The sequence below is a fragment of the Acanthochromis polyacanthus genome, chromosome 8, assembly GCF_021347895.1.
Source record: "Acanthochromis polyacanthus isolate Apoly-LR-REF ecotype Palm Island chromosome 8, KAUST_Apoly_ChrSc, whole genome shotgun sequence".
Classification (NCBI taxonomy): domain Eukaryota; kingdom Metazoa; phylum Chordata; class Actinopteri; family Pomacentridae; genus Acanthochromis; species Acanthochromis polyacanthus.
This window is the reverse complement of record NC_067120.1, coordinates 28995694-29022647: the sequence shown is the minus strand read 5'-3', so window position 1 is coordinate 29022647 and position 26954 is coordinate 28995694. Positions and strand designations below refer to the sequence as shown.

At 40.3% G+C, this 26954-nt stretch overlaps 1 protein-coding gene across 1 annotated transcript in view; it reads left to right on the top strand.

Moving 5' to 3' along the window:
* ntrk3a (neurotrophic tyrosine kinase, receptor, type 3a) overlaps positions 1–26954 on the top strand; it is a 163079-nt gene that overhangs the window by 6313 nt on the left and 129812 nt on the right. The window lies entirely within an intron of this gene.

Here is a 26954-nt window from a genome sequence, read left to right as displayed (position 1 = left end):
GAAAACACTGTTTCCCGTCGTGGGGACCCAAATGAGGACCCCACAAATGACATTTCTTTTGGTTTTCCTATGGTTGTGAGGACATTAGGTCCCCACAACCCCTATAATCTCCCCCCCCCCCCCCCCCACACACACACACACACACACACACATCTGTACATGTTATACATACCATTAGAGGATCATCTCCCTAGGAGGGAGTCCAAATATTTATGGATCTGACTGTAGGACAGTTCATGGCCCTGAGGTGCTGGCAAGGGCTGAGAAAACCTCACTTCATTATTGATCTGCTTTGCTGCTGCAGCTTTATTTTGAGAAAAAGAAATTGCTCCAGTTGGTTCCTTAGATTTCAACACAGAGCTGCTTCTACACTGTGTGCTTGTTTTCATGCTAGTCATAGAAAATTTCGGGAAATGAGTAGAAAACTCAGAAAATGAGAGGAACTTGATGACAAGGAAGTGTTTTTATTGAATTTCTAAAGAAGTAAAAAGAAAAGTGAGACAGTGGTGTAGGACAGATGGAGAGAGAGTAAAAGAGATTAAACTAGTGTGTCACCATCGTGGTGAGTGAAAGGCAGAGAGGAGGTTGTCCATCTAAAGTTCTTTTCAGACATGGGGTATGCAACATTACTGCTTTAGTAATCTGGAATAGGAACGACATTCTGTCATTCAGACATTGGTCCCTTTTACCTTAATGTTCTTCATAGTCTACTACTTTTCCAACATTTAAATAAAAATGTGTGTTCAAGCTCAGGATTCAACATGAAGATGACTGTTACGTAACAAATGATTTGACTGTTGCTGAGAAACAGTAACTGTGTGTGTGATGGCTCCTTTGTCTTATGTGAATAAAAGTACACAATCGGAACTTGTCTGTAGACCCTGATTCATGTTGGGAATAATTATAGAATCATAAGTAACTAATGAAGTTAATGCTGCTGTGCTTAAATACATTTAATCTGTATCCTGCTGCTGTTGGCTGCTGCAGATATATATTAGACTCAGTGAAGGAACTCCTACTCCTACAAACAACTTGAAGCAACAAACTAAATTTTATCTCTTCTTAATGTTTTGTCAAAATCACAGATCACACTTATTATTGGTGAGTCTCATGAATCTGTCTGACATTTTAGTTTGTAATGAATGTGAAATTATAGGGGAAAAATATGTTTCATGATTTTGTGTGTTTCATGATGTGGCATTTTTGGGACCAATACTGGTACTGAAAGTTGGAAAAAGTGTTCTCTAAAGCACTTTCACACGACTCAAATCTACGCTGCTTGTGCAATGTGCATGTCTGTCTGACAATGTGATAGCATGTTGTTCAGACTTGTCTGGTGTTAAAACTGATATGGAAATGTTAATAGATCCGGCCTAGCATGATTGCTCTTAAAATTTTGATGAAAAAGTTACCAAGGTGCTCATTCAGACATGAAACTGAGACTTTCAGATGCAGTCAGAATAACACAAAGTAGTGCATGTCCTAACAGGGTTTAAGAGGAAAAAAAGAGGAAACGAGAGAAATAGGATAAAAGTGAGAAAGTATCCTACTGTTTGATATTTACCTTCATTTCTACCAGTTACATGTTCAGTCACACGTGCACACAGACACAAGGGGACACCAAAACATTGTCTTATTGACTGAAATTCTGCTCTTGTGTATACTGAGTACTGAAGTTTTTTACTTAATACTGAGGTTGTTTTTAGATGGGGACTGAACAATTTTGGATGTTTAGTCAAAGTGAGATAAATTATTATATTGCTGACAATTAGTTTATATGTTTATCCTGGTTTTCTTTTTCTTTTTTTAAACTTTTAAATTCTTAGTAATCCCCTGGATTCTTAGTAGTCTATTAACTTGAACATAACGTAAAATTTGAAACTTGTTCAGATGTCCACTAAAGTTTAGTTGCTATGCTTTGTAAGAAAAAAATTAAATCGAATCATGTTTGCAGAGAGTGGTTCTCTCAGTAAGTAGTGTGTTAAATTGGTATTCTATAGTTCCAAAGCCTTCCTGGACCAGCAAGCCTCTCCAACACTGTAGGAGTGAGAATAAGGAATATGTGTTAGCAGGCCATTAAAGTCTCAGTTCCAGCCATCAGAGAAACCTTGTCCCAAAAATGATCTTCCTATGCAACTTAGCTGAAAAACAGCATGCACTTACAGTCTGTTAGCATGCAGTATGTCTTGTCACTGGAAGTAGTTTGCACTGTTCAAACATAGAAACGTTACCTTACTACAGGTATTTGTTTCAAAAGCTTTATCTTGTGAAAACCAGAGATTTGGAAATTTGTTTTTCTTGTGCCTTAATTTGTCATTTTGTAAAGATGTTGTTCATTTTTGCTATTTTTAAAAACATTTTATTATTTGGAAATACCAGAATTTGCACATTTTTTTTACATTTTTGTCTGTCTGATCACATCATTTCTAAAAAATAAATTCGACATTACAATCAAACAATTACCTAGCCTAGCCGCGCTAGACAACCCACGGCAACGAATTTAATTCTCTGCCAGGGAGGGTCTAGTTACCCTCCATAAGGCTCGAGGCTGGATTCTCCTAAAACTGGCCGGACCAATCATCATGAAGTGTAGAGTCAGAAGGCGGGCGTAACGAAGTGACGACAGAGGCGTGACGATTCTGACGGAAACAACCAGTGCACAATAAACAGTTATCTTTTGACTCGGCTTTGGCCACAGCCCTTAAAGATTTGAAGCTAAAATTCAACTTGAAAGATAAACAAAGGACGGCACTGAAGTGTTTCATTGAGAAGATAGATGTATTTGGACTTATGCCGACGGGATATGGCAAATCCTTAATATAACAATTGGCTCCGCTGGTTGGGAAGCTAATGGGACTTAGCCACAATCCGCCGGTGCTCTCGGAACTACGTCAGCCTATTCGTTGCGTTGATTGGTTGTATACCTAAACAATTGCTGCAGAGGGATTTGATAGACAACCTTTTAGCCCGCCTCCCTCCCTGTCGAGCTTCCCTAGACCCTTGTGCCATCAGAAACATGGGTGTAGCATGGCTAGGCTAACAATTACCCAGTACTTGAGTAGTCTTTTCACCAAATACTTTTTTACTCTTAAGTATTTTTTTGGATGACTACATTTTACTTCTACTTGAGTGATATTATTTTGAAGTTATGTTACTCTTACTTGAGTACAATTTTTGGCTACTCTACCCACCTCTGGTGTTGAGTGAGAACTCCTCCATCATGCAATGCACACAATATAACAGCAAATGTGTTCACTGTTTTGATCTAGCCAATCACTTCAGCTCTGACAAAAAAATATAAAAATTAAAAAAAAAAACAAAAAACTAAAACAATTCAGCCCTCTCTTTCCCAGTGTGACACCCAAGTAGAATGAATGAACGACTGTGCTTACGAAATGTTGAAATATCCAGTAACATTAGCAGCAATTATGCAGCACTACAGCGTGACAGTCCACATCATGCCATCTACAATGCTGAGAGTGTGTTTGTAAGTGTGTACGGATGTGTGAAGGAATACACAGTCTGGATGATAATGTGGCATTGTGGCTGTTTCTGCCTCTAGGCTCATTAGTATTTAGTGGAAAGAAGACTGAAATGATTAAATTGACATTTTAAAATCGATGATTCTAAAATGCCAATTTAATTACTTCAACCATGTGTGCCATTCCTATTGAATTATTCATATAATGGAGGGATAAAGATGAGAAATATCCCTGGGAAACTGGAAATACATAAGGATCTTAACGCCATCACCAGTATTTGGTCAGAGATGATATTTCTATATGTCTGTTCCAATACTTGTAAACATGTTTGCATATATTTGTTGTCTTTCAGAGGCATCACACTCATGGCATCCTGGGATAGGCTCTAGGTCCCTGTACCATGAACAAGATAAATTAGCAATGCATTGAGCAATGGAAGCCTGTTTAAAACCAAATTATGCCAGGTGTTACTGCTGCAGGGTCACTGGATCAGTTTATTAATGCTAATTCACAATATCCAGATAGTAGAGCAGGCAGAGACAAGTTAATTGTCTAAGAATGCCCCGCTTGTGGCTGAACAAAATGCATAAACACAAGGATGAGGAGATGTGTTTTAAATCGCCACCAAGTATCTTACACATAAAACCCAAGATGGTATCACAGTTATGCAGCTTTTACTGATGAAATATGGAGATGTTTTTGAGGTGGAGGTTTCCAAAAAATAGCCTTGAATATAAGCGGATTCGAATAACAGAAACAATACATAAAATTCCTCTGACACCTCAGGATGTTACAGTAGAACTCTGTGTTAACAGTGTGACCCTGGGAGCATAATTCCCAGTGCGCAATCATGCAAACATAAAAACAAAGAGTGGCGCGAATTACTTGATGTGCCTTGTCTGGTTTTGGAAACTGTGGGCTCTTTCACTGTACATGACTGCCATTTTCTCTCTCAGTAGTCCTCCCATTACCAGTCCATGGAAAAATTGTAGGCCCATCAGTGGTCACAAAAACATATGTAACATAGTTACTAGGGCTGGACCCGAATATCCGGAATATTTGTTCGCTACGGCGGTATCCGGATGTTAATTTTGGTATCCAAATATTCGGCCCGCCCCCCGGTCGGACGTTACCGGGTGGAACGAATATTCGACATTACTGTCTTCCCTCCACCTTCGGCCCACATCAGCTCATATCAGCTCATTCCATCGTGTGATTACATAAACATATACACATAAGTCTATGTGATCACCCCCTTCTTCCCCCAGATGAAAATATGAATATTCGGAGCTCGTCTCTTCCCTTCGCCTTCGGCCCACTCCGGCTCATCCCGCCGTGTTTGGCTCATCCATTCGTGTTTGTTACTACCACCCGAATGGCCGGGTGGCTGCTGACTCTGACGCCATGCTTCACTTCGTTGCATAAACACAAGACAAGATGCCGAAGACCTCCGCTGTTTGGGAATTCTTCAGTTTAACTGAAGACAAAACTAAGGCAGTGTGCAAAATTTGCGTCCGGGAAATTGCGGGAGACAGTGACAATTGCTAAAAAGTTGAATTTTTTCAGCTTTTTGAACATGTTTCAACACTGTAATTGACAATATTCATTCCGAAATTAATTCTTTAACGCTCCAACCCATTTAAACAAAAGCTGACACACCATGGTGGAAAATTAGCAGCAGCCAGATACTGGTTGAACATGAAGTGCAGTCTGCGCTAATGGGCACAATTTATTACTGGACCATGGACCAGTAAACAGTAATTTTTTACTGGACCGAAACAGTTTTTACTGGACCGAATATTTTATGCACAAATGTACCAAAAGTTGATGTATAATTTAATTTTAATAATTGTTATACAAATTTACTTCTTTATTAATTATGTCCCAGATACAACACGACGCCATGGGCGAAGAGAAATTACCGTTTTTATATAGAATAAACCATACAAAATTAACTATTGGATAAAGAAAAGCACTCATTTGAGATCAAAACATAAATCATGTACTCAACCATGCTAGAAGTACTATAAATCACAGAGCAATGTGGCTGGGTCAAGCAGAGCGACCTTGTAGAAGCGAAATGAGGTGTGGTTTATTTATTTTCTGTTTATATCATGCGTTTTTATCGCGTGATATCGCTGTTCACACGAGAGCCTCTCTGAGGAGCAGCCCTCCCCATCCGGACGGTGCGCCGCTGCGCTGCGCTTGCTGTGTGCTTTGACTTTCGGAGCAAGACAGCGGCACTTCGTTCCGTTGCGCGGCGCGATCGCATTATGTGGAACTTCGGGGTTACAGGAAAAAAATTACACCGGACATGAGACCAGTAATGTAGTAAGTTTTACCGGACTTTTGGTACACAAATCGGATTTGACCGATGGTCCGATGTCATTGGCGCACACTGGAAGTGGTTGGTTGATTTAAGGCACAAAATGAACATTTACTGTTGAATGAATCACATTTGGACATATCTGTCAGTGGCTTAAAAAGTTAATTTCACTTCCTGGCACACACGTATTCACACACGCTCACGGCCTCGATTACCAAGAAAAGCGAGAACACAGTACTCCACCAAGACTGTTTATTACCTGACCTTGTGCTGAGCTCAGGTGTGTGTTATACATGTGTACATACCAAAACGCTTGACATAAATATGTAGTGGGCGACCGGAATTGATGGGACTCAGAAACACCCCCACAATTTAATCAATTGTTCCTTATATAATTTCCGATACATCCGCAGTGGTAGATTTGTAATAGGATCGCAATGATGTTATCGTCAGCAGGTCGACGTGCCACTACCTCAATGGGAATTTCTTAACAAATCCGTGGATCTAGACTTTAAGCCGCATCACTGTCAAAATCTAATCACTGGGTCCTTGTGTCATTTCTGACCTTCCCTGAAAATTTCATCCAAACTTCTTAGTCCTTTTTGAGTAGACTAATGTTGTTATCAGAGGAATGATTCACATATGCAGATCGTCACATAACTCCGCTGTGTTCCTCGGTGGAATAATTAATCTAACTTACCTTCATTCTTTCAGTGGTCCAAAAGATCTGGATGCAACAGTTTCCATCACGGTGATTTGACTGGCCTGTGGTCCACTAGTTTCAGCCATTCTCCTAATATGTTTCGTGGTAGAAAAGTGTTTATCAATTGATGATTTTTTTTTTGTATTGCATCACAATATTGCATGGGTGTAAAGCAGTTTACTTCCGCTGCTTTGGTGAAGAACATCAGGGAACTAAACGTCAATTTGGTGACGTACGTGCATCACATTTGCTCTGGGGACTGCTATGATTGGACTCATGGGAGGCGGGCCAAAATTGCAGAAAAGTTGCGGTGATTGGACAAAATTGCAAGGTCATGTAGAATTCATGGAGATTGGTTGAATTTGCGCAAATTCATGCGATCGTAACATCTCGAATTCCTGGAGGGACTGACTCAAGCTATTAATATCACACAGTAAAAATGTTGTCAAAGACGAAGTTTTGCACTCATTTTCTACTCAAAGATTAAGTATGAAAGAGGTTTCGTCAACATAATGTGCTGACATTTACCTAGTATCTGCTCAAGGTGCAGCTTTTATTTCTGATGTAATGCTGGACAGTTTAAGCTATGCTAAGGTAAGATAAGATAAACATTATTGATACCACAATGGGGAAAGTTCACTATTACAGCAACTCAAAAGACAGGGATATAAGGGCAGGATAAGAATATTTTGAAAACGTCATGCAAAAATTGCAGAGGACAGTATATACATTAGAGGAACTTTTTATGAACACTATATACAAAAGGATGAGGTTGTAACAGTTATTGCTTGTAAGTCTGTGGGATTACATGTAAGAGGAAAAAGTGCAGCAGTACATGAGGTAGACCAGTGAAGGTATAATGCGACATTGTACAGTCTGACTGATGTAGGGATGAATGACTTGCGAAAAGGCTCCTTCTTACACTTAAGGTGTAGCTGTCTGTCACTGAAGGCCCTGCTTAAAGCTGCTGTCCGGAGTTTGAATCGCAGCGTCTGCCAAAACACTGTTGGTCCCACCCTCCCTCCCTCTGATTTCGCCCCTTTATTTGTGCACGCGCGCAGTACCTGAGGGGTGCCCAGAGTGCTGCAGCATCTTGCCTGTTTTGCTGTTTTCCACTCTTCTACATTTAGTACATTTAGTAAATAATAAAGGAATTACGTTAGAATGCTGTATTGAGTCTAACTTGTCCTAATACCAAAATAACATGAATCTGCTAGGACGAACGAGTAAAGTTTCAATATGTGATTACACTCGCGTATCCCTCTCGATGACGTTGTTTATCAAACTTAGTGCATTTACGTGTATATGTGTTACATTGTTTATTTATTTCTATCTAGAGTTCAGAATTGCATGACTCCTCTGACGAAGAGTATGTCCCAGACGCCCCAACATCTTCCTCCAGAGGTCGGGCATCTAAACGAAGCCGTCAGGCGGGCTATGGAGGCCGTGGTCGGGAGCGACGCGAGCACCCCGAGCCAAAAAACGTCCTGCAGTCTCTTGGCCTGACAAGCCGTGGGATTGGTAACTTTTCTGGAAGTTGCTGATCCCTGATGCTCTCTCCTCCACAAGCAAAACAAATGTGCGCGCGGTTGCGTAGTGTGTAGCTCGCCCACCTCTGCATGGGCTTGCTTGCTGTGCGCGTAACCGTTGATTGACAGCATGACAAAGTTGAAGCTCGAACTTGATTGGTCGGCAGCGACCGGCGCTTTTTGGAATAACATGGGGGTCTATGAGAGGAAGGCGGAGCTCAGGAATAAATTTTCATATCGCGTTATACTAACTTTATATTATAGTATCGAACTAGACTAACACATTTAAGCTTTGTTAAAAAATGATACATAGATTGAAAACAAACGGAAACTCTGGACAGCAGCTTTAAGGGAACATCCTGCAAAGTATTTTATTTTGTGAGTGAAACCTATGAGGTTCTGATCATCCCATCAACACAACATTATTGTCTATAGTTTGTTTTGCTCAAAAGATTGCAGTTTTGTCACTGTAAATACTTATTTTATTTATTTTACATTTCAACTATCACATTGTAATAGTGATTGGTTCAAAACAATGTCCTTGCTGATTGCTACTCAAGAATGTCAAATTATACACAGTATAAAGAAATCTTAATTCTGTTCTTAATTTGTTTCATCTGAACAAAGAAAAAAAACTGAAAAACTATAAAAAGAAAAGTAAAGATAAAAGTACTGTTCAAATACCGGATCAAGAAGCAGTATCAGTAAGAGTGGTACTAGTTTTATCATATTAATGGTACCCATTTTTACCAAAACCTGAGATGGTGAATGTGATTACCACATAAAATAACCCAGTTTTCACATTTGTTGTTTGCTATGGACACTGATTTTATGGCAAACAGCCTTCCTCCAGCATCAGTGAAACAATTCCAGTCCCGCTAACTTTAAACACGTCCTTTTCCTCTTAATGCATGTAACAGAGCTGTTTATGAAACACAATTTGACAGAACCTCAATAAATGAGCATCAGTACTCTGCTGATGTCAATATTAAAATGTGGTCAATTATGACAATGAAAAACAAAGTCAATATTTTTTTTCCAATAATGCACTAATGCTGTTTGAGAATATCAATGCTATCTGGAATTGTCGACGACAAATAGGTTGATATGACAGGCTGCAACATTCAGGCTTTGACTGTAATGACCTATTTTTGTTAAAAGAGCAATTTTTGATTTAAAGCACTCTTAAACACAATTGCTTGTATTGCAAAGATGTTTTGGGATTCTAAAAAAAACTACAGAAGTAGTTGCAAATAAAGAAATACCTAAAAAGACACAATTCTCTCTCTCTCTCTCTCTCTATATATATATATATATATATATATATATATATATATATATATATATATATATATAACAAATACACAAATGAAGTAAATAAAAAACATCTTTAGAAACCAAAATATTTTCTAAACTTTTAACTCGTCAAAGTAGTCACCTTTGGCAGATAAAACAGCGGAACACACTTGTGACATTCTTTCCGCAATGGAAATCAAATATTCTTCAGAAAGTTCTTCCCAACTCTGTTGCAGAAATTTCCATGAATGTGTGCCACTTCTGAATTGCTTTGCTTTCACTCTTCTGTCCAGTTCATCCCAAACCAGCTCCATGGGTTTAAGTCTGGAGACTGTGCTGGCCACGCCATGCTTTCAAGCTTACCACCTTGTTCTTTTTTCTTGATGTAGTTCTCGCATAGCTTGGACTTATTGTTTGGGTCATTGTCTTGCTGTAGGATGAACCTGTGACCAACTAGGAACATACCAAAGGGTACTGCATGGGGCTGCAGAATGCTGTGGTAACCATTTTGGTTCAGAGTACCTCACACTCTGTACAAGTCTGGATCTAGCAAAACAGTCCTCGACCATCACACTTCCTCCTCCATGTTTGACAGTCGATGCCACACACTGAGGAGCCATCCTTTCTCCTCTTTTTCTTTGACATCTTCGCAATGGCTTTCTTGTTGCAACTCCACATACACCAACTCCAAGTCTTCTCTTCACAGTTGAAACTGAGACTTGCTCAAAATCTTAAACTGTGCTTGAGGCTGTTGTGCAGTGAGCTGCTTATCACCAAGCTGTTGACTCTCAGACATGTCTTCTGATTCTGTTGTGGCTTTGGGTCTTCCAGACATCTTCTTGTCAGAGTTTCCCTCAGTTTCTGAGTGTTTTGTGATGGGGAAGAAAACTGTACTCATTGACACCTTGACTTTCTCCACAATTTCACTGTCGGAAAGACCTAGATATTTAAGTGTTATGTAGGGCTGGACCCGAACATCCGAATATTCGGTCGTGACGGTGGTATCCGGATATTAATTTTGAGATCCGAATCAGAATGTGTATGCTGTGTAATGTTGGTGGTGGTCAGAGGGGTTGTAGGAGTGGATTGGCAGCCAGTCAGTCTGCCCCAGGGCAGCTGTGGCTAAAAATGTAGGTCTGCCAGCTACAGTGCACTGCAAAACACTGAAATATAGGGATTAGAGGTAGAAATAAATAAATAAAACTAAAGCATACAATAGTGAAAAACCTATACAACTTTTTGGGGTCATAAGTGACTCCAGACAAGTTTCCATTATCCTTGTCACACCAGTTGGCCGATCTCTACAAAAAACTATGAGCAGCTGAAGCACAAGTAGATTGACAAATTCATGGTAGGAAACATTTTTCGGATAGAAGATATAGAAATGGCAAATATAATTATATGGCTGGGGTCGTAAATGACCCCACTCGGTCGCTTGAGGGTTAAGAGGGACCGAACATCCAGAGCCCAGAAACTGCTATTCGGGCCAGCCCTAGTGTTATGATGGTCTGTCTCTCTTTTATTGTTAATTGCCTTTTCCTCACCATTTTTATAGCAACACACTACTTTCTGCAGTACAATACTGTTCAAATAATGCACTCAAGGGTATGGTGCCATGGTGTGTTCCAACACTACTTTTATGCAGACGGGGGGTTTTAGATAATCAAGAAAAGTTGAGACACCTATAGGATTTGGTAGCACCAACTTCCAAGGCTTGATCAACCACCATTGCTACAGAACAGCTTTAAGTTGTTAACCCATTTCTGGTTCCCGGAAAAAGGCCTCTTTTTTTTTTTATAATTCTCAAATGTACATTATTTTTCAGTTTTGGGTAACCTTGTCTTTTTTTTAACCCGTTAAGGTTCAGCAGCCCACGGGCGGGCCGTTTTGATATCTGCATAAGCATTTTTCAAAATAGAAGGACACTGCCAACTCGATGATAGAAACATTATACACCGATGGAAAGTTTAGATTCTCATGAATCCGCCGGTATAAATCACTTTCAGGTGTGATTACCACAGCGGGTAATATAAACACATTTGTCCAACAAACAACAAATATCCGTCCATCCGTTCTCTATACACGGCTTTAACGTACACAGCGCGACTCACATTTGCGGGTTCATTATTACACAGAGATGAAAATATTCCACAAAAAACGGCCATAATCCAACCTTGGACATCCAGACGAAACAAGCCAGTAACATATTTTGTCCAAAACATGTCTTGAAGTCGGTATATAATCCACGAATAGGTCGTTTTTGAGGAAATGCACCTCGCGATGCACGTCCAACATTCCCTGTATTTCTTGTCATATTTTTATTTACAAATAAAATATTAGCGATTTTTTGTACTGAAAATGGCTGGAATTGACTACCTTATAGGGCTACACTCTGGCAGTTCACTACTTACATTTGTACCATTTCAAGCTATTAGTTAGACTTGAAGTACTTGAATTTCAATTAAAAACAGGAACAATTAGGGTGTTCTAAAATCTCTGGCCAGTAGTGTGTGTATATACAATCAAGGAAAAAATTATTAGACCACCGTTGTTTTCTTCAATTTCTTCTTCATTTTAATGCCTGGTACAACAAAAGGTACATTTATTTGGGCAAAATAATGATTACAACACAAATAGCTCTAAAGAGTTTAATGCAAGAGCTGATATCTAACCATTTTCCATGGTTTTATTGATAACAACCAAAACTGCTTTAGTTTTTACATCAATAGTTATGCCATTGCACTGCCAAAAACAGTGCTTTTAGGCATTCCATGTTTTCTTTTCTGTCTGTTTTAGTCACATGATACACACAGGACTTGATTGCATGAACATTGTTTTTGATGACTGCAGCCATGCTCTCCGCCAGCTTCTGATGTTCTGCTATTACAGCAGCCCATTCCTGTTGCACAAATTCAAACTAATTTGCTTTGTTTTTGGGCTTGTGGTTCTTCATTTTGCATTTGATGATTTTCATTTTGCTCAGGTTTTGGAATTGCCCACCCAATACCCCACAGGGCTGTATTTATTTTACTTGAGGCTGATGGCCGGGGTCAAATTAAGGTATTTAGCTGATTATATGATTTGGTTCAGGTGTTGTTGGATAGAAACAGGCAGAGGTACACAGTTTTCGACTGTGCTCGACTTTCTTTACGTTTAATTATTGTGTTTATGACCAAATTTCAGTTATGGGTGAAGAAAGATAATAAAGAACTGGGATTATTTTGACTCTTATGAAGAATCTCAGTTATATCTATTAATAAAAGTATTTAAATTAATTCCTCATGTACAAATTTGAGGCAGACATCTCCTTCCAGCTGTGCAGGCAGAAAGTAAAGGGGCTCAGTCATGTGACCATTCACACTAGTTACATGACAGTGATAAAATTTATAGAAGACAACCTATTCTTTTATTTTAAAACTTGCATTAGCTGCCCAAAGCCGACACAACACTTTTAGAGAATAAAAATAAAAATAAAAATGAGCAGCAACAGTTGTTGCCAGTGGGAATGCAAAAACAGGTTCCGATCACCGGCAGTGCATATGTGTTGATGGCTTGTATCTTGTTCTGTCCATTCAGCTGACTCTCGCTCTCTGTAGGTGGCTGATTTTGTTTGATTGAAACCTTTTAATACGTTTGCACATTTATTCCATGAGGCAACGGTGCAGGGGAGAGACAAAGAGTGCCTTTGGTTCAAATCACAATTGCAAGCACACAATGTGTGATGAAAGAGAATGAAGAGGGAAGGAGGTCTAGTGTCACAGTGGTTGCCAGTTTGTCGGCTGTGTGCGTAGGAGGTGATGATGTGTGATTAACAGTGTGTCAGTATGTTGCATGAACTGTAATTCTGCATGTATGAGGGACTGAGTGTTACACTGATGATATGTACGTCCCAAATTAATGCCTATCGTTTTAGGACCACCCTTTCTAGACACCATAGGAGCAAATGAAAGACATCCCTGAACTTGGAAAAAAATCTATTTTAACTATATCACCTCAGATTTAAGATACACACCAAAAAATACATATATATTTTTCCATGGATTTTTTTAGGGCTGCACCCGAATATCCGAATATTTGGTCGTGATGTGGTATCTGGATATTAATTTTGAGATCTGAATATCCGGAGCCCAGAAACTGCTATTCGGGCCAGCCCTAGTATTTTTTACTGTACTTACAAGGCCCGCCTCAACTTTAAATTTTAAATATCCTGTATGTGCCATTACTGTGGTACTAGGGCTGGACCCGAACATCCCGAATATCTGAATATTCGTTCGCTACAGCAGTATCCGGATATTAATTTTGGTATCCGAATATTCGCCCCCCGGTGGGACGTTACCCGGCGGAATGAATATTCGGCGTTACTGTCTTCCCTCCACCTTCGGATATCGGCTCATCCCATCGTGTGATCACATAAACATATACACATCTGTCTATGTGATCACCCCCCTCCTCCCCCCAGATGAAAATATGAATATTAGAGCTTGTCTCTTCCCTTCGCCTTTGGCCCACTTTGGCTCCTCCCGCCGTGTTCAGCTCATCTCGGCTCAACCTTTTTCCTGTTTGTTACCACCACCCAAATGGCCGGGTGGCTGCCAACTCTGATGTCACGCTTCACTTGGTTGTATAAACACAAGACAAGATGCGGAAGACCTCGACTGTTTGGGAATTCTTATGTTTAACTGAAGACTAAACGAAGGCAGTTTGCAAAATTTGCATCCGAGAGACCAGACGAATGGATCCAAATATTCGGGCCGTCACCCCCAAACCACCCCCCCCCCCCCCCCCCCCCCCCCCCCCCCGGCCCGGGCCCCTTAGGACATTACGGGGCGGAACGAATATTCGGATATTCGACTTTAATTGGGCCCAAATATCCGGAGACCAGAAACCACTATTCAGGCCAGCCCTATGTGGTACAACTCAAAACACCAAAATAACCTAACAAAAATATCAGAACAGCTTTGTTTGTTACAAGGCAACAAGTCTTTAACTATTAATTACAAACATGCTTCATCCTTCTGATGAACTGTGCTGTCTTGAAAGAAGTGAAAGAAACACATTAAAGTAAACAAATTGAAATATCTTTTGTCAGACAGCATATGCCATAGTCATAGTCATGGCCATGGCCCAGTGTTTCCCCTCCATGTATCTCCTGTGCTCCTTCCTGTCTCTCTCTGTGTGTGCTGTGGGCATGGTGGTGTTGTGGTGCTGCCTCTCTCACTCTCCTGGATCCCAGCTCAACCTGCACACATTTCTCCCATCAGCTCATCACCTTATCCAGCATATCTACCCCTGCTTGACTCACCCTCATCACCAAATTATTGTCTCAGATACTGTTCATATGCCACTAAAAGTTCTAGTCATTTTTAAGAATCTGTTGTTTCCATACTTGTGCCCTGGGATCATTACACCCTGCCTGCCCTCTTTCTAACCTGCCTGCTGTCTCTACACCTCTCCACAGCCAGCTACACTGAGTCCTCAGCCTGTCAGCCATCGTCTCTTTACCACTTCACCTCCATTCTCTGGTAGCTTGCAATAAACTTCCATAACTTCACCTCATCTCTGTCCTGTGTTTATTTTGTGTAAGTAATCAGACAAAAGCAGCTGTCTGTGTAACACTATAGAGTGTGCATACGGGGAGCTAAGGTAAAGGTTTTAATCGAGCTGTGTTAGGCTTACAACATAAATACAGACATGGATAAAGTATTCTTTTCAGATGTGCAACATGCAGTGAGATATGCTATGAAGTTTATCGTCGACCGTGTCTGAAAAAAAAATAGTTACATTACACAGAACATTTTTGCAGGATGCAGGAAATACAAGGAAGAGATGCAGTGAGAGGCACAGCATCCCGAAGATCTACAAAGTTGTCTGTGTGGGCAATCATGTGTAGCTGCTATATAGGAGTACAGAAATCAAATGCAAAGGCCCAAAAATGAGTATAATAGGTCTCCTTTAATGAACAGGTGTGACTGAAATACAACAGTGTCTTCTCAGACAGAACACCTACATATCCAAAAGGTTCACCGCAGTAAAAAAGATAAACCAGGAAGTTGTTGCATTGTATTGCATTGCATTATAAGTGAAATGCCCCTGAACCTTTGGGGTCCTTTAGTCAAACCCTTTAACAATGATTACATGTAACTTTTTTGTTTTTTTAGTTTTCACAACAGATGAACAGTTTCAGCCTCACTATGTGTACAGCCAACATATCAGCCCGATCTCACGAGGATTCGTGAAACTGTCACGTAAGTTTTAGTTTCGGTTTCGTGCGCACCAACACGATTTCGTCATGTTTTTCGTGCCGCTCACCACGAAATGCGCACCAATGTATTTTAAACGGCGGACTTTTCGTGCCACCCAGAACGTATTTCAAACGAATGTGTGTATTATATTTTTAATGTAAAACCATGGCGAATCCAACGCTATATTTTGCATGACATCGTCCCTAACCATAACCCTAACCATAACCATAACCCGGTGGTACACTTACCTTTTTTTTTTTTTTTTTTTTTTTTTTTTTTTTCCCCAATTTGCATAGGAATTTCAAGAATGTCCGGCGGCCGGCGGCCGCAAACGCGATCACACAAGCAGTATACGCCGATGGACAGCTTAGATCGTCATGAATCCGCTGGTATAAACCACTTTCAGCTGTGATTACCACAGCGGGTTTCGTTGTGAGCAACACGAAAAACATTTCGTGGTGAGCGGCACGAAAAACATGACGAAATCGTGTTGGTGCGCACGAAAAAGAAACAAAAAATTTACGTAACAGTTTCACGAATCCCCGTGAGACCGTGTTGAACATATAGTAGATACACCTCATGTATCTTATGGAAACAGAAGACCTCCTGTCATGGTGTGTAAGGTGTAGGCCTACCTTTATAAGCATGGTCCATGTCTACAGTCTCTGATCTGAAATAATTCTGTTTTAAACATAGAACTTGACCGCTTTCCAGTCCCTGTCAGCGAGGACTTCAGGGGAAGCAGCGATGCACTTCTCACAGGCTTGTTTTCAAGGGGTCTTGCCAATACGAATGAACTCCATCAGAGACTTTTCAACTGCTTTCACCTCCTCTGTTGACCACATTCATTTTGCCTTTCTAGCACCTTGGAAAGGAGATTGTAAAGAACACTTATTATACAGGAAATTTAATACATGTTGAAAATTGTCAAACATTAACAGAGAAGGGGAAGCCACCCTGGCTTTCCTGCCCTCCCACCAACAGGTGTATGTGCTTGTTGTGTATGCAAGGGGTCGCTCACTAAAGAATATGGGTTGAGTTGAGAGCCTACCTGTGTTTGGCCTGGACACGCCAGTATATAATATTTTTTTTATGTTGTTTTGTAATTAATTGTTAAGGAGCTATCTTCTTGGTAATTACTCTCACACTGCTGTTTACTTAGCTACCAGGGAACTGTTTTGGCGTGTGACTGGACAGACTTGCTGGTGTCTGGCATGAAAAGGGTTGATCAACTTTTGATTTGCTGTTCAGTTACAGTGTATAGAAACAGCTATAACAATAATTTAACATACATGTGGAAATATAGGACATATAATGATGATGACACTTTCTTACCTCCCGAGCTTCGTTTCTGTCCAAGCTGCTGCTTTGAAGTGCTTTTCTTATCTCGAGTCACAGGTTCCTCTCCTAGAAAACATTCATAGGAAACAAAATTATGCATGTAGCATGACTAGCCTACTGCAACCCATTCTACAGAAATTTTCACAACACGCAGAGAAAACACAGCAGTAAATAATAATATCAATATTAGACGTGTTCCATTTACATGCCAGTTGGATAACACTATTTTAGTCATATTTACACTATGATTTATGTAATAGAAAATTAAGTCATTAAAGGAGCAAGCACACTCACTTCCTGGTTCTAGAAAAGAAGTTTGACTGACTTTTAATCTATGTTAACACTTCTGGAAGTAAAACACAGAGAGCAGTCCACCTTTGCTGTGCATCATACTCTCTCTCTCAACCATCTTTCCTGTCTCATCTACAGCTGTTTTATAGAAAGAAAACTATTGAATGCATCTGCAACTTTTTTGATAATCAGTTAATCTGTGCAAGTCATTCTTTTAAGAAAATAAGTCCAAATCCTTTTATATCAGCATCTTAAATGTACAGTGTATAGGAGCAGCTCTGAGCTGCTGACACAAATGTACATGATTTGGTGGGAAAAGTAAGAGCTGTACCACGCTTACCTCCTGAGCTTTGCTCCTCTACAGGCTGCTGCTCTGAAGTGCCCTGTTTGCCTCGAGTCACAGGTTCCTCTCCTAGAAAACATTCAATGGAAACAAAATTATGTACGTGTCATGACTAACAGTCTATACAGTACAACTTAGGATGTCCAGAATTACTGTGTATAGATTGAGGATGTTAGTATTAATACAAAAAAGGGAAATGTTATTGTGATCTAGCACACCAATCAGAAGCACAGACATACCTGGTGGAGCAGCTGGAGCTTCATCTTCAGATGACTCACCTGAGCTTTTTTCCCACAACTTCAGATCGGTTTTCACGATGGCAAACAAAGGCAATTTGTATCAAATGAAAAATATGTGAATTAAAATTATAGACCTGCACAGTCAACTCTGCCATTACAAGTAATAATTTCTTACGATTTGGGCTGATCGAGATTTGGTCCAGACTTTTCCCTTGAATTCTGCCAGTCTGCCCTGTTCACAGGCCATCGATATCTTACTGATCTTAGCTAACTGCAAAGTCCCTTCAGGGAGGCAACAGAACTTCCCGTGTACCCTTATGTCATGCCCCAGAAAATCTGCCAAAAGATCTTGTTCGGTGTCATTTACATTGAGTACTCTTGATAGAGTGGCCACTTGTTTTCTTAGTTTTGTTGATGACAGAACTTCAGGTTTTTTGGCCCCACACTTCCGGCCAACTCACAGATACAGTCAGACCCCCGAAGCCTTGTTTCAAAACCTGAACTTTCAACAATTCCACTTGAGCTTCTCTCCTCCACCATTAGCTCCAGAGATTGCACCATTACTGGAGTAAGGATGATAGGCACCTTTCTGCCACGCTTCCCACGAATTTCCACACATTCGAAATGCTGGCAGAGCCTCTTCTCCAATGCTGTCAGTGCTTCACCAGTATTTTCATTAAGTGGGGAGTTGTCCCTGGTGAGAAATGCTTCCAAACGCATCTTTGAGACCTCGCCTTCCCGCCTTCGGTTGAAAAAGATTATCTGTGTCAATATTACTTTAGCAAGATCGCTCCAATTCTTCGGGATTTTCTCAAGCAACAACTGCTTGTAGTATTGCTTCTGTTTGTCAGTCATGTACATATGCATTTTTTCCACATCCTCTGCCAATGGAATGAGTTTGGGTTTGTTCTGTTTCTTCTTCTCAAGTGTACAGTATGTAGCAGAAGAGATCATCTCATTCCAGGTAAGACTGTACAAGCGCCTAAACTCTTGGACAACCTGCTTCTTTTGATTGTTCTGAGATGAAAAAGCTTCATGATATCAGCAACTCTCTGGATGCTTTGCCCTAGCTTTGTGGCAAGAGTCGGTTTCTCAAACGTGTTTCTCTTTTCATCAAAGCCAGCTACTTCTTTGGCAGCTCGAATCAGATGGTGAAAGTGTTGTGCATTGGTATATTCCTCTATTGTTTTCAGTAGGGCTGGACCTGAATATCCCGAATATCCGAATATTCACTATCCAGATATTAATTTGGTTTCTGAATATTCGCACTCATCTCGTCCTGTGATCACATAAACATATACACGTGTCTATAACATATACACATATGTCAATGTGATCACCCCCTCCTCCCCCCAGACGAAAATATTCAGGGCTCCTCTCTTCCCTGCGCCTTCGGCTCAATTCGGCTCATTCCGCCGTGTTCTTCGGCTCATTTCGGCTCCTCCATTCGTGTTTGTAAACACCACCCGAATGGCCGGGTGGCTGCCGACTCTGAAGTCATGCTTCACTTCGTTGCATAAACACAAGACAAGATGCTGAAGACCGGTGTTTGGGAATTCTTCAGTTTAACTAAAGACTAAACGAGGGCAAAATGTGGACCCGGGAGACCAGACGAATGGATCCGACTATTCGGGCCGTCTCTGCTGCCGCTGCCCCCCCCCCGGCCCCCGGTCGGACGTTACGGGGCGGAACGAATATCCGGATATTCGTCTTTAATAGGGCCCGAATATTCGGAGGCCAGAAACCACTATTCGGGCCAGCCCTAGTTTTCAGAGGAGTCACTGTCCTTCCTATGATCAAGAGTCTGCCCAGTCCTGCACCGTTGCCTCATGAAATAAATGTGCCAAGAGTACCTTTGGTTCAAATCACAATTGCGAGCACACAACATGTGTGAGGATAGAGAATGAAGAGGGAAGTAGGTCTCGTGTCACGGTGGTTGCCAGTTTGCCAACTGTGTGCGTAGGAGGTGACATGTGATTAACAGTGTGTCAGTATGTTGCATGAACTGTAATTCTGCATGTATGAGGTACTGATGATATGTACGTCCTGGTGTGTCATGACTTCATGCTATAGCTTCAAACACACAAAAACATCAACATACAAAAATCGCACGCACACACACACACACACACACACACACACACACACACACACACACACACACACACACACACACACACACACACACACACACACGTTTGTACTTCTATCTTAGTGAGGACATCCATAGGCGTAATGCATTTCCTAGAGCCTTACCCTAACCTTAACCATCACAACTGATTGCCTAAACTTAATCCTTACCCTAACCCTAACCAAACCTCAATTCATACCTGTTCTCTAAAAACAAGTCTTCACCCTCAAACGTGGCTGTTTCAAAGTGAGGACCGGCCAAAATGTCCTCACTTTGTAAAAATGTCCTCACTTTGATAGTTAAATGCAGAAAATGGTACTCACCATGTAGCAAGTACAAGAACACTCACACACACACACACACACACACACACACACACACACACACAGAGAGAGCATCTGTCCAGAAGCATTGTTCCATTCTGAGCTATCGGTTCAGAGTTTTTATTCGAGGATCGTGACAAGAATGTGATGTAAATGGTCAGTGTTTATCTTTTGTTCCACTGGCCAACTTCAAACTATCTTACTTTTCTTGACAAATGGTGAGAAAGTGGGAAACTGTGCCCACTGCTGGATGTGGATATTCCCAAGAGTTTATAATGTGGCTTGGTGGTTAGCTTAGCACTGTTGCCTCACAGCTAGAAGATCCCTGGTTCACATCCCAGCCTGGGCCTGGGATTTTTCTGCATGGTGTTTGCCTGTTCTCCCTGTGCAGCGTGGGTTCTCACCGAGTTCTCTGGCTTCCTCCCACAGTCCAAAGACACGCTGAGGTTAATTGGTGATTCTATGACAGAATATTATTCATTTACTTACATTATTTGTTTCTTTTTTTTAACACAGTAAAAATCATTTAATCAAGCTCAAATAAAATTAAAAACATTTTTCCCTAATGAATTATATGAATAATATTAATTTATATATTCTATGAATAAGACAGATAGTGCCAAACAGTGGCATATATTTACAAGAACAGACATTTCTATAAAACAAATATAAACAAGAGAAGCTGGCAATTGAAACAGCAGCATATATTTACAAGAACGGACATTTCAGTAGCTCACCTACACTCTCTTCATGTTATCTACATTTTCAGGCCAGAGTGAACTCCTGATTTTTCTCACAATGCAGCCAGCCTTTGACAAAATATGCTCCGATGGGGTTGAAGTTGCTGGAATACAGGCAGTATTTACCTGCTAATGGCAGTTTAGGACAGTGGTCCGAGTATTCGGATCTCAAAATTAATATTCGGACAGCACCACAACGACCGAATATTTGGGTCCAGCCCTACTCATGTCACCAGCCCAAGGATGATCAGCACACAGTTGTGTATTGTTTATGTGTACATGTAGTCGTACACATACAGTACATACACATGCAGTGATACCAGAGGGTCCTTCTCAACAGAAAGAATGAGGCTGGAAATCCTACTGCAATTGCTAGTCCAGCGCACTATCTTAAGGGTGACTCTGTGTGTGCGTGTGTGTGTGTGTGTAGTCTAATCACAGTGAACAGAAAAAGCAATTTGTTCAGTCAGAACCCCTGTTGTGTTGATAAGCTGGTCACACAAACCACTGTCTGCCACCGGCTCTCTCTCTCTCTCTCTCTCTCTCTCTCTCTCTCTCTCTCTGTCTAGCTCTCGCCACATCTTTGCTTCCTGTGTTTTTGCTTCCAGGCTGAACCTGGCTGAAAAATAGCTGAACTAGCCTCGGTTCACAACCAGCCTTAAGGTGCCAGATACATTACGATTGGCGCAAATTAATTTCCTGTACATGGTCTTTGTGAGATTGAATGGTATTTAATCATAACATTGGTTTTGACCACTTTAGTTTTTGAAGAACCACCTGTGCAGTGAAGGATATCCACAAGTAAACAGAGTATACCTATTTTTTTGTCAGTCGACAATATGTGCACTCACTGATGTGTACCATTTGTTACTGCGTTGCAAATAATATTTATGTTTGGTAGTGAAGGCCCGACCCTTCCTACTATCCCTCTCAATGGCTAGCACTCATTGCCTTTGATGTTTGTGTTACTCAGGTTTAGATATGATGGAGAACCATTTGTTGAAATCCTCTGGTCTTCAAAGTGCACTCGGTAATCTGTACATATGGGCAACCTTTGTTTTCATAAAGGTAGTTAGAAATGAGAACTGTCACATCCAGAATTAGAAAATTAGATTTTCAAAATAAGCTGAGTCATTCTTAATGTTGACTCATGTTCACTAATCGGAAGAGTATCACTACATCCTTTCGCTATTAAAAAAAACAAAAAAAAACGCATAAATTTCACATTTTCTAAAACACATGGCCATGTGGACATGTGTTTTGCATAAAGGGAATTAAATATTTTAAAACATGCTGAAATCAAATATGAAATATGTGGAACACATGTGGAACATGTACTCTACACAGTTTATATGTGTGAAGCCTATGTGTATTTCCATGTGAGACTCATTGGATTATGTGTTGGACTCGTGTCTCATGTGTATTTGTTAGTGGTGGGACACAATTAAAAAACTATCTAATTAATTAGAGGGTTTGTAATTAATCACATTTTTGTCAAATAGCAATATTTGACACAATAAGCAAAATTTTTCAATTCAAATAAATTTCAGTTGATGACTGAATCAATGAATAGACATGTATGTGAACATAAACAAAAAATGTTTGTTTCATTTATATTTATCTGTACATTTTTCATTGAAAAATGGTCTATTATGGGATGGATACTAGGGCTGGACCCGAATATCCGAATATTCGTTCGCTACGGCGGTATCCGGATATTAATTTTGTTATCCGAATATTTGGATACCAACACCCCCCCCCCCCCCCCCCCCCCCCATAGTGCTCTCCAACACCATCATCATCATCAGGCAGAATGCATGTTTCTTGTAGGAATATGATTTTAGAATCCAGATCTTTAAGTTTATTCATAACCTGTTTAAATTTATGTGAAGTTTGCATAAACCTCTGCAGTTCCAAGATATGAGCTTAAGCTTTACTGTTTGAGACATGTAACTAATAAAGTACAGTCAATATCTGATGCAACCTTTACTCTTTTCGGGAGCCAAACAAAACTGGATGCAATGATCCACATCTACCACACTGAACTTGTATGAAAACAATCTCTTTCTTCCACAGAAAGAGGAAGAAGAAAAAAAAGATAAGATTTCTGAAGGACATGTAGCATAAACACTCAAAAAGCAGCACATGGAGTAGAACACAAATCTGACAATCAAATTCACACTTAATCACAGAGATCAAGCAGAAATATAGCATAGCATGAACAACAGTTTCCTTTTATTTTGCATAGAATCATATGGACACCCAGCAATAGACAAAATTAGTGTAGGTTTAACAAAGATAGGTTTTGAACATCAATCCTTAAAGAAAATCAACAGAGATGTGTCACATAAGTAAAATGGAAACTGTCATTTCATCAACTACACACTATAATTAACATTGTATGCTTGGCGAGATGCTTAGTTTTATTTATTTATTTATTTATTTATTTTTTGTTGAATGGTTCAGATTAGATTTAAGTTTGGAGAGTGGACAGGAGAAAACTCCTGACAAAGTTCTGATATACCTAGTGACAGCGGCATGTTTTGCACACGGTTTTTGTTTTATTTGCAGTCTTCTCACCGTTCTCGCATCATTTTCATAGGAAGCCAAAATAGGTCCACACAACCGATTTTTGTGACAGAGTGTCAGCTAATTCCTTAACCTCGTCTTCCTACGTTTTGAAGCGAGTGTTTTGCTACGGTAGGCGAGGAGGGTCAAAAATTAACAGTCTCAGCGGTGCCCGGCGCACCATCGTATTTTTTATTTCATGCTATTATTTCGTGCGTCTTTGAATTTTTTTTCTTCATTTATTATTTCGTTACACCCCTAATAGCTGGTAGTAAAATTCAAACAGTATGTAGATGAGCATATCAAGTATTGTAAGGGCGATGCAGAGTAGACTGGTGGAAATAGACAGCTGAAAGCAGTGGGCTGGAGGAAGGTCAGCTGCAGCATCCCACAGTGGACATGATGGAAACTAGGTCAGTTGGTGGGACAGCAACCGCAAATCAGAAGCATCCAGCTCTGGGACCAGGGACACTCGGAGAAAGAACACAGGGGGAAACAGAGTGAGTGTAATGGAATAGCGGTATATATAGTAAATACAAAGGTAATGAGAGTAGGGCTCAGTGCATCAAGAGAGGTCCCGCAGCAGCCTGGACCTATAGCAGCATAACTAGGGGCAGAACTCATATCAGGGACATTGAAGAGGAAGTCAGTTGTGCAAATGAAGACTCCAGCTGACCCCCTCAGGGTCACCCAGTCAGCCCTAACTATAAAATTTGTCAGAATCCAAAGAACCAGAGAGAAGAATTAGAGAGTAGTCTCGACTATGAATTTACAAACAACAACAAAAATTTCTTTTCATAAAGTAGCAATATTGCAATATATTTCATTAATATAACTTTTCCAGTTGGGACCACTATTGGAATGGTGTCACCTATTATACCAGCTTAAATGCAAAAATTGTAATTGCAGTAATTTTTCTCATAAAGTATGGCCTTGAATGGCACCATACTGTACATCTTTGGAGTTCCTATTGGTGCTGATCACATGACAAAAAATCCTCTTAGGGTTAATGAGTTTTATAGTTGGTGGAATATGGGAGGGGACAAAAACATTGACATTTTTTTACCAAATCTACACCATCTATATCTATTCATCCATCCATCCATCCATCCATCTATCCATTTTCTTTGGCTTATCTGGGGGTCGGGTCACGGAGGCAGCACTTGAAGCAAGTCATCCAAAATATCCCTCCCCCCCAGCAACACTTTGCAGTTCCCAAGCCACTCCCTGACCAGAAAAGATATATAATCCTTCCAGCAAGGTCTGGGTCTTCGAGGTGGTCTCCTCCCAGTCGGAGGTATAAAAATCAAATGTCTAAACCACCTCAACTGGCTCCTTCTGATGCCAAGTGGCAGCAACTCTACTCTGAGCTTCCTTTGGATGTCCGAGCTTCTCACCCTATCTCTAAGGCTGAGCCCAGCCACCAAGAAGGTTGCAGTGTGTTAATTTTTCTCTGTAATCCATGCAATAAAGGCAACTTTGTTCCTTCAGGCAAGATAAATTTAGTTTATTACCATGCAAAGCTCCATTTTTGACACTAGCTGTTCTACAAGTGAGTGATTTTACATTCACAGATGAAAAGCTGCTATAGTGAGTGCAAAGAGAGAGAACTCAATGAAAATACATTTAGAATTTGAATTTAAAATGTGTCTGTATAATTGTATCTACCGTGTGTGTGTGTGTGTGTGTGTGTGTGTGTGTGTGTGTGTGTGTGTGTGCGTGTGTGCGTGTGTGTGTGTGTGTGTGTGCGCGCTCAGGTGCTGGCTATACTTGTGGGGATCAAATGTCCCCACAACTGTAGGAAAACTGAAAACAATGTCACTTGTGGGGGCCTCATTTCGGTCCCCACAAATTTAGTGGTAAGTCCCCACGGGAATAGCAGAACCAGACGTGTCTGTGTGCGTTTCTTTTTGTAACAGTTTTTTTTTTTTTTTTACTGGTTATTTAGATATTGAAGTGGAGAATTGATCTGCCATTTAATTTGTCAAAAAAGCAGACTCCCAGAGGGGCAGACTCTACTATCAGGTCGAAAAGAGCTCTCTCAATCAACATGCAGCTCTCCTTATGTCTGAGAGTAATCATAACCCCATCACAAACTGCTGTCATCCAAGTTTGTAACTCACTGTGTGATAACAGGCACAAGGGGTCACTTACAAACAGGCATCCTCTTGTTACAGGTTCTCATCTTTGGTTTCTGCACTTCGTGTTAACAAAACAAAAAAAACTTATGAGACACACCATTTTATACTCTTTTCATACATTTTCTGCCACTACTTTAATAAAGAAATTGTCAATGAATTAATCAAAATCACTGGCTACAGCCTCAGACTTTTTACACATCAAACAAACACAAACTATCAAAATATTTTGTCCCTTTACCTGCAAGATGCTCTGCTATGTCCACTTGCTGCTGAGCAGTAATTTTTTTTCTTAACAAAAAATGTGACATAAACTTCTTCACATTTTCTTCATTTTCTTCCCATTAGTTTCAAAATGCATCATGCGTGCACATTCTCTGACCTTTGCACTATTCATGTGTGGAAGGGGAGCTGGAGTGGGCAGCTTATTACATGATGGATTTTTTTAAACTATTGTTATTGTCAGAATAGAGATCACCTCCATGAGAACAACAGGATGCAGAAGCTGCATTTATTGTTGTGGTACCACAATTATTGTGGATATTTTTGGCTGCACCTACATTATGTGCTGTTGCACTTCACTACAAAAAGTTTGGCATATCAACACCAATGGACAATCAGTCTGGAGCCCTAATAAGAACTGAGTCCAGATTTGGATTTGGAATGACTAATACTGTAGTACTGGCTGTTTGAAGATATTTGCTGGTGTGTGGATTGCATGTGCATTTTTATGTTGATGTTGAAGTCAGAGGCATTGTGGTTCTGTCTTATACAAACATCACCATTCTCATGAGCACAATAACATTTGACTGCTTGGAGATAATTTCTTAAAAAATTACACAAACATTGACTTAGACTCACAAGTATTGGCTGATTAGAATTGGGAGTCTAGGTCAAAGGCCCATACAGGTCAGTATAACCTCCAAAATTCTTGAAATGAAGTACAGTAAGATGCCTTGTAGCTCAAAAAGTAAATAATCACGAAAGTTCCATAACTTTGCCTTTTCACAGAAAATAGCTGTTTGAGCACGTCATGCTTTGCAGAATGGAGCAACTGTCACATGAGGTTGCTAAAGTGGATCTGCTGCAGCTTTGTAATATCTCAGTAAATTTATGGAGTCATGTCAGCATTTCAACTTTACATAATAAAAAAATCAGTAAATTATTGATATTCTCAAATAAATAATGTATAATGCAGTCCCCTGCCCAAAAGGTGAATATGCAAGAAACATGTTTTATTGAATTGAAAAAGAAAATCCCCA